The following is a 13,365-nucleotide window of genomic DNA, read 5'->3' on the forward strand; positions in this document are numbered from 1 at the left end:
GAACTTTAAAAGTTTGTTCTATGGCGACCTCTTCTTCAACAAAGTGGTCAATCTTTTCACTTGTATCGGGTGGTTCATCTTCATCTTCAATTAGGGGGTCATTATTTCCAAAAGGATACTTCATTGAACACTCAAGATCTATGCTCCTTTTGAATGCCCCTAATTGAAGAGGTAGATTATTGTACTTCCGGTTTTTCAAAGCTTCGTGAGTTTTTACAAAAGGTCATCCCAACACTAGAGGAGCGTCATCAAGGATGATAAAGTCGGTTGGGATTACCAATTGATTGGTTTGAACCAAAACATCCTCAACTACACCGATTGATTTTATTACTTTCCAATTGGACAGAAAAATGGGTATTTGAAGTGGAGAAAAATCACTAATACTTAATTTTTCGAAATGTAATTAGGCATTATATTAACACAAAGATCTTTATCAATCGTGACATTACTAATAAAGGAATTTTGATAAAAAAAACATGGAACCGGTGTAATGTTGATTTCAAATGGGTCTTCTTTTATTAGCGAAGTTTGATCGTTAGTTAACTTAATACTTACCGTTTCGTCAATTTTAGCGTTAGTGTTTAACTCTTTTAAAAACTTAGCATGAGTGGGTACTAAACAATGTTTTTCGAAAGAAGGTGACAAGATTTCTTCAAAATTAGACTATTCTTGGATTTTAACGTTGACGGACTCACCTTTTTCGTTGTTTAACTCATGTGTCGGTTTTTCACTTATTTGTTCTTCCATTTTTACCTCTTCAACTATCTTTTCTTTATTTAATTCTTCTCTTGCGCGGGACTCCTCTTCCCTTTCGCGAGATTCTTTTATGTATCGCTCGATAGTTTTAAGGTGTTCTAATATCCTATCGGTCACTTCGGAGATAGAGTAAGGATCGGGATTTTCAAAGCTTGAATTCGGTTGTTCGATCATTGGTTCCTCATAGTACTCATATGAAGTAGATGGTTCACACCATTGTTCTTCATTGTAAGTATATGATGGATAAGGGTTGTAATTTTGTTCTTCATAATACCCATATGAGGTGGGTTGTCCATGCCATGGTTCCTCATAATAAGCATATGAAGGTGGTGGCTCATATCTTGGTTCTTCAAAGTATGAGTATGAAGGCTCATACCTTGGTTCATCAAAATATGAGTATGAGGGAGAAGGTTCATACCTTTGGTCTTCATAGGATGTGTATGAAGTCGATGGCTCGTACCTGGGCTCCTCATAGTAGGTGTATGATGTGGATGGTTGAAATAAGTTACAATATTGAACCGAGTGCGGGTTACCACAATTAGTGCAACAGTCTTCCCTATAATCATCCTCCTCATAGGTGTAGTTGTAGCCTCCTGAGTATTGATCCATAAGAATCACTCAACAGATCACAACAGAGTCTCGAGACTAGAAAACAAAAATAAAAACGGAAACAGAGGCTGGACACGGCCCCGTGGTCAGTGGACACGGCCCGTGTTCAGGATCTGTATCTGGGCGTTTTATTTAAAGTTACTGGTTTTGTGCAGCACGGGGGCGTGTTCAGTGAGCACGACCCCGTGTTCAGACTCTGTATTTGGGTGTTTTTATGAAAAATATGCAGCACGGCCCCATGTTCAGTGAACACGACCCCGTGTTCAAGCTACTGTAAATGCAAAACTAAACTAAAATGCAGAAAAATGTGCGCGCATTTTGAAAAACTGATTAGGTCGTCGATTCTAAGCTTTCTTAAAATCCTTGTGTCCCCGGCAACGGCGCCAAAAACTTGATGTGCATGAAGTGTAATATATTTTAGGTGTATATTTTTAAGCCCTTTAACAATTTTTTAGCCAACTTTTAAATTTATAAAACACGATATTTACTAACACTAAACACACATATGGGTAAGTGCACCCATCGTGGACGTAGTATAGTGTTGGTAAGATACCAAGGTCGTCCAAGGACACAAGAGCTTTTAGTACCGGTTTATCCTCAACGTCTAATCAAATCAAAAGTTAGAAAAAGGGTTAAACTAGAAAAATAAAACAAATTAAAATGCTGAAAAATAAAATGAAAGTAAAAACAGATAGACAAGATGAATCACTTGGATCTGACTCGTGTGTAGTGTAACCTTTGATTATTTCCGCACTTTTGCACTTTTTAAGAGATTATCTTAGTTATTGTAGTATGCCCCTCTTTTGAAGGTGACGTTACCCTCAACCCAGTAGTTTGACTCAGCAAGAATACAATCCTAAAGGGTCGGATTATTGAAAGATAATTAATTCAGTTATTAATGCATAATGTGGTAGGCCCCTCTTTTGAAGGTGACGTTACCCTCGGCTAAGTAGTCTGAGTCAGCAGGGATACAGTCCTAAATAGTCGGGTTAAAGTTTTAATAGTAGTTTAACTTATGAGGGGATCAAAGAGTTTGGACCCCCTCCATCCAATACCTGTGGGTATTGAAGGAGGTCCTACTAAATTTGACCCAGGTCCTTTGCAGGATCTATACACTGAACAATGGCAAGACTCTTACCAAACCGTTCCCTTAACCCCGGACCAGGTAGCCAACATATCTCCATATAGACCGTGGAGATATGAATGGTGAAAATCTTTTATTTTATATAGACAGTAAAATAATGGCAAGACACCACGGACAAACGATAAGGAAGAATCACCTTCAACATAAGAAACTAGTTATTAAAGTCATTAATACATAACCAAATAAAAAGTGCTAAAAGATTAAAAATAAAAAGTATTACACTAAACAGTTGTCTTCACCAAGTGATGTAAGAGACTTAGGCAAACATGGCCTTTGATTGTCAAGAACTCTTACGATCAATCTTGGATCCCGAGACCACTCACGCACTATATGATGGACAATGGATGATGGTGGTGGATGATGGTGTTGTGATGGTGGTGGGTGGTGGGTGGAGTGTGAGAGAGGTGGTGTGCCAAGGGATGAGTTGCAAGTGATCCAACCACTCCTATTTATAGGCTGAACAGAAGCTCGGGCACGGCCCCATATCCATCCCCCTTCTCTTTCTTCATTAATTATAGTTTGTCTGCATTAGTTGACCGCGGAGCACGACCCCGTGTGCAGAAGCGTATCTGTACTATCAAGATTTCCTCAGATTCTGCGAATCTTAGAGTTGACCACGGCCCCGTGTCCGCTGAGCATGGCCCCGTGTCCGCTGAGCACGACCCCGTAGTGGGCGATAGAAGCTTCTACAACTTTGTCTTTTCTGCTGACACTTGGGCACGTCCCCATGCTCACTGAGCATGGGGCGTGTTCAGCCTTCTGTTCTCTTGTTTTGCTTGGGAAGATGCTGTCAGGAGGCCGAGCATGCCACGTTTGTTCCTTTTCTTGTATTTATGTTAGATTTAGCTGCCTTTTTGCTTCTTCTGTTCATTTGAGCTCATTTAATCCTAAAAATACAAAAGGAAGACAAAAACACACTTTTTCCAACATTAGTACTAAAAAAGGGTTAGTTTTATGCCACAATTGATGTAATTTATATGTTGCATTTTGTGCACATCAACAACAATTCAAAAACTTATGCATGCAAGGTTTCACTCCCAAGAACACTCCAGACCTGTTTGTATGGGCCCCTTATGCTGAAAATGTCAGATTATCGAACAATGGAAGTGCAGGGACTGATTTTGCAACAAAACAAAACAACTTAGAAATGTGTTGTCTCGCGTGGTGCGCCAGGACCTGCCTGGTCTGGCGCGTGGCGCGACGGAGATGGTTTTTCAGCAGATTGGCAGCTGCCCAGCATGCATGACCTAAAATCTGTTTGGGATTCTCTGCAAAACTGATGCGAATACAGCTGCATGTTGATGGTTTTTAAAAACCATTTTGGACACTTGTGAACATCATAAAACATCTAGACACTTGGAATCATCCTACCACATCAAATCCCTCTATATAAAGGCCCTCCTTCTCATTGTTGATCTTGCCATTTCAAAAATCAGAACTTCAAACTCTCTAAACTTATTTTCTGGAGCATCCTAGTTCACAAGGAAGCTCTCATAGTTCAAACTTTCGTGCTAAGGACCATTGTAAGTGTTCTTAGCTTCTGTAGTTAAGCTTTTGTTAGTTTAAGGACCGAATGTCAAAGTTAGCGTAATTTTGCTTTGACTTTGTGATTAATCATAAACGGTCCAGCCACTATTCGAATTGAATATGGCTATATGTTGGTAATTATGTAGGTGTTAAACCCTTAAAAGGGCACCTCCTAATTATCACATTTACTTGGTCAATTGTCGGGTCAAACTACTTAACAGAAAAGTCAAACGAGTCAGTTTTTGCAAAATAAATCATAACTGATAATATATAAGTTATAAATTACATTTTATCACTTAAACAACTTGGTAAATAATATAAGAACATGTTTAGGCATGTTCAACCCGATAATTCTGAGTTTAGGCTCAGTTCGCAACCGAAAGTCGCAAAAGTAGACTTTTTCTTTGACTTTTATTTCTGACCCAAATTAGCTTAGTTTAGCTATGCCTAAGAATTCCTTTGTGACCATATTGTATGTTAGTATAACTCTCTGAAGTTATACTACGTGGTCCTTTAGAAATCAGAGATTTCATGCATGTTCAGTTATTTGCTTAAAATTGACCATTATGCCCTTTTGTCATTAAAACGAGATTTTTGAAAGTGTGAAAGGACAAAAAATTTTATTACTCATATATAAGTATGTCCTAAGAATTTGACATTAGTTTATGGTCTAAAATAAAAGTTATGCAAGATATCGTAAAATGAAAGCTTTTTGTTAATTAAATTACGTTTTTGGTGTAAATCATATTTAAACCCAATTTTTGGCACCAAACTTGCTACCGACTGTTGTGATATAATATTTAGGGATTTTTGGAATTTTTTGTCAAATTTTATACTGACCATAACATAGAGTTCTTGCATGGACTCGGTAATTGACGATAATGCCCTTTTCGCTAATAAAATGAGTTTTACACAACATTTACATGTCAAACCATTTTCTACTGATTTTATATGTTAAATAAAAAATTTTAAGAAGTTGAGACTGATCAAAATCTCAGACTTCCATAAACATATCAAATATCGTCAAATACCGACTTTTATGTGAATTCGGCGCATAGTATGGCTTAAAACCATTAGCACCTAAGACTTGTTACCTACTTCTTTTAAAAATAAATTTTTATACTTTAACAGTAAGTATAAGTCTTGAACTCAGATTTCCAAATTTAACCTTAAAAGCATATGTGAAATGACCAAAATGCCCCTACGGTGCATAGTTTGGCCATCAACGATTAAACACACATATGTATGATATCTTGCTGATATAACAACATAAAATAAATATTTTTACAGAATGTTTTGGGCCAGAACCTCAGTTTACATTTAAACCTCTTTTATAAACCTTAAAATGACCAAAATACCCTTTCGGGACTTAAATTGGTATTAAATACATTTGGGGCATAATTGTTGATATCCTACTGATATCACAACATATTTTAAGCATAATGACTATTGGAACTTGTATGTGACTTGTCCGGTTACCCGTTATGCATATACGCGTTCTGTATGGTTTATGTAACTAGTTTGCATGAATTAGCCGAAACGGGTCAACCCTTATCATTTTTACTTCAAAATCCAGAATGTGTTTAGTTTACCCATTATTTACAAGTCTTCAAACTTGTCGGGTCTAAATCACATTCCAATCCGGTCACCGCTTAATCTTGCGTTTTGTGCCGTAAACTTTCCTTTAAAACTAACCGGTCAAAGTTACAACTCAAATAAGACCCGTTAGAAATCTAATAGTTTATTAAAACCTTCGTTCCAGATTAGGAGCCCAGTAAAAGCTCCCTTTGTACTTGCTGATTAGAAAATACGACTGAGAATAAATTTCATTTAGCTCAGGTAAATACTTCTAACTTATTTTCCCTTATACGGGCTTGGGATATGGTAAATTATTACCGCTTAGTCGGGTATTGAATATTTAATCGATTAGTGGTTAAATCATTAAGATAACCCGTTTTAATCTGTTTTGTTTGATACAAAGCGTTTGGGGGTTAATATGACCGTCTCCTGGATATCCTCGGCTCATTCATTTGAAATGGCCACAACTTAAGCACGGGGTGTAGGCATACGCCTGACAGTTGCGTATGTAAAACAGTATCTCACTCGTGAGGTTACTTCTTGTGGGCTTATACTAGGTGTGTCTATTAATCTTGTACCGGCTCTTCTATTCCGGTCCTGAACGTACGACAAACATATAAATCTGTATACAAGATTATTTTAAATAATTGTCCCAAGTTATAAAAGAATATTTGTGCCTTGTGCATTTAAACCAATTTTCTTAAATGTTTTCAAAAGTGTCAGTTAATTGTATTTACCAGTGTAAACTGACGTATTTTTCAAAAAGATTAAGTGCGGGTACTATACGAAATGGGCTGGAAACTCTTGATTATTATTAAAGAGTCTTGCAAGCTTTTAATACTTTAAGTCTGTTGAACAATGTTTACTTTCTGTTTTAGATCCGCCTGTGGATCCTTTTACAACCGTTGTGTAATATTTTATTATACTTTCGATTCGGTTTGTAATGTATTATTTTAGACTTCCGTTGTGCATTAAACTATGATTAATTGTCTATGATTATATCAACTACGTCACGATACTCCCCACCAGGCCCACCGGTAATACGTGGAAATATCGGTGTGTGACAGGTTGGTATCAGAGCCAACATTGAGTGAATTAAACACTAGCCTTTTGTGTTTAATCTCAATGACACAATTACACATTCCTTGACTTCCGAGTCTAGGCAAAAGACTTAGGATTTATCCTAATCTTAATTGGTTTTTGTCTTTTGTTGTTTTCTTTTGTTTTGACAGGATCAAAGACAAAATGCCGCCAAGAGTTAGAGGCAGAGGTGGAAGAGGAAAGGCCCCAGTTTTGACCAGAAATGACCATGAAGCCGGGCCATCCTACCAACAAACACCATCAGCAACACTTAGCTCTAGTCCTCACGAGGATTGGAGAACTTACTTGGAGCCCGCGAGACGCTCAGTCTCACTTAGTTCCTCCCCGTCCTACCATCATTCATTCGGGCCACATCAAGACGAGGAACCTAACGATTCGCATCATTCGTTTATCCCGCTACAGCATTCGGGTTCTCACAGTTCTTTCCAGAACCCAACTCCCTATTTCCAAAGCCGGTTCAACCTGATGAACCAGGTACAAGAACCAGAGGGTCCAAACCCTTTGGGGCCGGCTGATCACTTCCCTGGTTTAAGCCAAAGAAGTGGTATTAGAGCTACAGCCACTGGTTTAAGCCAAAGAAGTGTTCTGCTGACACCTAAATTTTGTGTTAGGAAATAACTTATGTGTAAATATTGTTTTGTGTTATTTGACTATTTGTTAGTTTACACTATGAGTGAGCAAGGAACTTCGGACGCTTATCGTCACTTAGATAGTTCACCAAAAGATGAGGGAACATCATCTCAACCTAATCCCTCAGGATACTTAGCCGATACTGAGGAAGAATTATTTATATTTAAGGCACAGTCTGAGGAACCCTTTACTACTAAAAAGAGAGGTTGGTTTAATAGAGGAGCACATGAGAGAAGAAAGAGAATGAAGAAGTTGTAACAACAGGGGGCAATAGTCAGAGCTAATAGGGAAGCAAATGCACAGACTCAGGAAACAGTCAATATGCCACCTTGGGAAGAGGAACTAGATAGACAGTTGGCCGATTTCCATATGTTAGCCACTACAGCAGTAGACACTAACCTAAACCAAATAGTCGAACCGCCACTGTTACCTTTATCCCAGACCAACAAATGCTAGAACCCGACCAGGAAGACCCGTTTCCAATTCCAGATGTAGATCCCTATGAGATTCCCAGAATTCCCCCACCGAACCCCATAGCTCAGTACACTGATCTTAACCCTTTAGATCCCTTTTGGAGTAGCGAATGGTGGACGTAGAGTGTAATAAGAAACCCATACCCTTATGGACAACCTATCCCTCAACTCCCTGATCTAGTATTAGCACCCATGCCACTTATGAGCCAGGAAAATTTGGAAGAACTTCGCTCATTCGGTGACGAATTAGTAGAGGAAGGAGATAAAATTCGGCAAATAGGAGAAAAGCTTATGTGGAAACCTGTCGAGCGTGATATGCATGATTGGATACATGATACCTAGAAAATGCCTAGATATATGTGTAATTTTGTATTTTGATATATATATATATATATATATATATATATATATATATACACTAAAATAGATACGGATGCATAACTACTAGTATATTTGATTTCCAGTTGTAGTATGTAACTGATGCATATATGTATATATATAGAAAAGAATAAAATTCGCAATGATCGACGTTTTTAATCAAAATTATTTGTGTGATTGTGTATAAATATTTGTATTAAATTATTCTGTGATAATTAATACTTGCTAAATATTCACAATTCAGATGGACAACGAAGTAAATCAGGAAAAATAGAATAATGAGAATAACGGAAACCAAATAGATAACAGTGTCATCCAACACATAGTAGCACAAGGAATTATAGATGCTATGCCTTATATTATCAAGAATGTTAAGGAAGCAGAAAATAATAAATCTGCAAATGGAAGTAAACGCCAACACACTGAACCAAGTCACAGTGTAAACAATAATAACGGACCTATAATCCAAGCTCCAATTCCTAATAGAAGAAGAACTGCTTCTTAAGGTTGTTCTTATAAAGAATTCTTGGCCTGCAAACCAATAGAATTCTCAGGCAATGAAGGAGCCATTGAAGCCTTACGTTGGATAGAAAAGACAGAAGCAGTCATAAAACTAAGTAAATGTGCAGATGAAGATAAGATTATGTTTGCTTCTAATCTTTTCAAAAATGCAGCCTTAGAATGGTGGAATACTATTCTTAAGTCTAGGGGAAGTGACATAGTTTATAATATAGAATGGATCAACTTTAGGGAAATGGTTGAAAGAAAATTTTATCCTCCTAATGAAAAGGAACAAATCGCCAATAAATTCCTAAATCTTAGAATGACTGGAATAGACTGCAAAGGTTACACTACCATATTCTTCGAATATGCTAGGATAGTGCCAACCTTAGCCTCACCTGAACCAGTGTTAATCTCCCATTATATTTGGGGATTGATTAGAGAGATTAGACACATACTCAAGGCAGCTAGACAACCAAAGAAGAAGCAGTAGAACTAGCCAATACCCTGACTGATTGGTATGTACTCAACAGGAAAACCAGAAAAAGAACCTAGCTCAAAAGCTTACCCAGGAGTTTCGCTACGGTAATTCCAAACGTGGGAAAGGTACAGGTTCTTATGCACCCTATTGTAGGTATTGCATAAGAAAGCATTCTGAAGATACCCTTTATACTGCAACTTTTGCAAAATATCTGGACACAAGGAAGGAGACTGTAGGAAGAAACCTATTAATCGAATATGCTTCAATTGTGGAGAAACTGGGCACATCAAACCGAACTGTCTGAAACTCGCTCCAGTAGCAACCCACAAGGCTAAGACAATTGAAGGACCTAAGAAAAATGCTAGAGCATTTTTTCTGACAGTTGAGGAAGCCAAGATGATTCCGGATGTGATTGTCGGTACGTTCTTAGTTAATAATATATTTGCCAAATTATTATTTGACTCTGGGGCAAACCAAAGTTTTATCAATACTTTTTTCTACAAACTTCTTGACCAACCCTTAGCCAAACTCCAACAAGATTGTCTGGTAGAGACAGCAAACGGAGAATCTGTTAAGATTAGTGAAATTATGTAGGGAGCAAGAATAGAAATCCTGAACCATCAATTCTTTGCTAACCTTTACCCAATGAATCTGGTTGGATTCGATATTGTACTAGGAATGGTTGGTTGGTAGCCAATCGTGCCAGTATTTTATGTGATCAAAATTCAGTACAAGTAAGTACACCAAGTGGTGAAAAGATCACAATCAAAGGAGATAAGCCACCTAGATCGACAAAATTCATCTCTATGATGAAAGCCGAAAGTTATGAAAGGAATGGAGGGATAGTATATATGATTTCTGTAATCATTAATACTAAAGGAAAAGAATTAAAAGATATCTCGGTAATATCTAAATTCTCAGACGTTTTTCCAGAAGAGTTACCTAGATTACCGCCTGATAGAGAGGTTGAATTTAGGATTCACCTAATACATGGAACGACACCGATTGCCAAGGCACCATATCGTTTAGCACCAACGGAGATGCAGGAACTGAAGAAACAGTTGGACGAACTTCTTGACAAGGGTTTTATACAACCAAGTTCATCACCGTGGGGAGCACCGATGTTGTTTGTTAAGAAGAAAGACGGATCGATGCGTATGTGCATTGATTATCGAGACTTGAACAAGGTTACGATTAAGAATCGGTACCCACTACCGAGAATCGAGGATCTGTTCGATCAACTTCAAGGAGCTCGATTCTTTTCTAAGATCAATTTACGCTTAGGATATCATCAACTGAAAGTACAGGAAGAGGACATTCTAAAACTGCTTTCAGAACTAGGTACGGTCATTATGAATTTACCGTCATGCCATTTTGTTTAACCAATGCCCCAGCCGCATTTATGGACATGATGAACAGGATATGTAAGCCATACCTGGATAAATTCATAATTTTCGTTATAGATGATATTCTAATTTACTCTAAGAGTAAAGAGGAACATGCAGCGCATCTACATACACTTCTAACATTGTTGAGAAAAGAGAAGCTTTATGCTAAATTCTCAAAATGTGAATTTTTGTTACAAGAAGTGCAATTCCTTGGACATCTGGTTAATCATGAAGGAATTCATGTGGATCTCACAAAGATCGAGGCGATTACTAAGTGGAAAGTCCCAGAGTCACCAACAGAAGTAAGAAGTTTTCTTGGACTGGCAGGATATTATAGACGGTTTATCCGAGATTTCTCTAGAATAGCCATTCCATTAACCAAACTGACCTGTAAATCAGTTAAGTTTGAATGGGGACCAAAACAAGAAGAAGCTTTTAAGATTCTTAAGCAAAGGTTAGCCAACGCACCCTTACTCGCATTTCCAGAAGGAACTGAAGACTTTATAGGCTAGTGTGATACGTCTAAGTTAGGATATGGATGTGTGTTGATGCAATGTCAAAAGGTTATAGCTTATGCTTCTAGACAACTTAAGAAACATGAAGAGAATTATACAACCCATGATCTAGAATTAGGAGCCATAGTTTTTGCCCTTAAGATTTGGAGACACTATTTATATGGAAATAAATTTGTTGTCTTCACCGATCATAAGAGTTTAAGGTATATTTTTGGGCAAAAAGAATTAAATATGAGGCAGAGACGCTGGATGAAAGTTCTTAGTGATTATGATTGTGATATCCAGTATCATGCTGGGAAAACTAATGTAGTAGCTGATGCTTTAAGTTGAAAGTATCATGAAAAGCCAAACCGAGTACGTTCTCTCAGGTTAAATCTACAAGTAGATTTAATCGAGCAAATTAGAAAGGTACAAGAAACAGCAATCAACAAAGATGCTGAAAGTTTAAAAGGAATGATTAAGGAATTAGAACTAGGAACAGAGGGAAATTGGAAGTTCCATAAGAAAAGGATATGGATACCTAAATAAGGAAACCTACGCCACAAAATTCTAGAAAAAGTTCATAAGTCTAAGTATACGATACATCCCGGAAGTGATAAGATGTATCAAGATCTAAGAAAGAAATTCTGGTGGATAGGAATGAAAAAAGGATATAGCAAACTACGTTGCTAAATGTCTAACTTGTTTACAAGTTAAAGCTGAGCATCAGAAACCCTCAGGATTATTGCAACAATTAGAGATGCCAATAGAGAAATGGGAATTGATAACAATGGACTTTGTTACCAAATTACCCAAGAAAATAAAAGGAAATAATACAATCTGGGTGATTGTGGACAGATTGACCAAATCTGCTCATTTCTTACCAATGAAGGATACTTCAGTATGGAACAGTTAGCCAAGTTATATGTAAATGAAATAGTTTCATTACATGGAATTCCTTTATCTATCGTATCAGATAGAGATAGCCGTTTTACTTCTCATTCTTGGACAAGTTTCCAAAAAGCAATGGGAACCAGGTTAAATCTAAGCACTGCTTATCATCCACAGACTGTCGGACAAAGCGAAAGGACAATCCAGACAATGGAAGATATGCTTAGAGCCTGTGTCATTGATTTCGGAGGAAATTAGGACGACCATTTACCATTAATAGAATTTTCCTACAATAACAGCTATCATACTAGCATTAATGTTGCACCATTTGAAGCACTATATGGACAAAAGTGCAAAACTCTAGTCTGTTGGGCATAAATTGGAGGGAAGCAATTATCTGGACCAGAGATAGTGCAAGAAACAACCGATAAGATAATTCAAGTCAAGGAAAGACTAAAAGCAGCACGAGATCGTCAAAAGAGTTATGCAGATAACAGACGAAAACCTTTAGAATTTCAAGTAGGAGATAAAGTATTATTAAAAGTTTCTCCATGGAAAGGAGTAGTCAGATTCATTAAAAGAGGAAAGCTAAGCCCCAGGTATGTTGGACCTTTTGAGATTATTAGAAGAGTAGGACCTGTAGCCTATCAGCTACAACTGCCAGAGGAAATGGCAGGAATACATGATGTGTTTCGTGTATGTAATCTCAAAAAGTGCTTAGCAGACGAATCGTTAGTGATCCCTCTTAAGGACATAGAGGTAAATGAGAAACTTAAGTTTATCGAGAAACCCATTCAGATTGAAGATAGAAAAATCAAGAACCTCAAACACAAGAGACTAGTTCTGGTCAAAGTGAAATGGGATTCCAAGAGAGGACCAGAATACACTTGGGAACTCGAGTCTGAAATGCAAAGGAAATACCCACAACTGTTCCAGTAGACCTCAAGGACGAGATCTTAAACAAGGTAGGGAGGATATAACAACCCTCCTAGAACCCTTAACGTAACCCTAAGCGTCCCTAAATATACCCCATATGCAATAAACGAGCCAGAAATACCCTTATACTTATAAAAATCAAGAAAAACCAAGTTTGGGAGTCGCTCGCGGGCCGCGACTCAGACACCAAAGTCTGTCGTGGGGCGCGACAACCTTTGCTTGCTCGACACTGCATGGTGCCACGTGGCATGTGACTCACCGAAGCTAGGCCAATGACTGGCCAAGGCTATACTCGACACGTCGTTCCTCGCGGGCCGCGAAGGCTTTCCTTGTCTTTTACACGGGGCGCGAGCCGCCTTAAATCTGGCCTATATATAGAGGTCGACGAGTGCATTTCAACTCGTTCAAAATCTAAAATTCTCTCTCAATATTCTGTAGGCTATTATAATACCCGGGCATAATACCCACTTTAAAGCGA

The sequence above is a fragment of the Helianthus annuus genome, chromosome 13 (assembly GCF_002127325.2).
Source record: "Helianthus annuus cultivar XRQ/B chromosome 13, HanXRQr2.0-SUNRISE, whole genome shotgun sequence".
In the NCBI taxonomy this organism is placed as follows: Eukaryota; Viridiplantae; Streptophyta; class Magnoliopsida; order Asterales; family Asteraceae; genus Helianthus; species Helianthus annuus.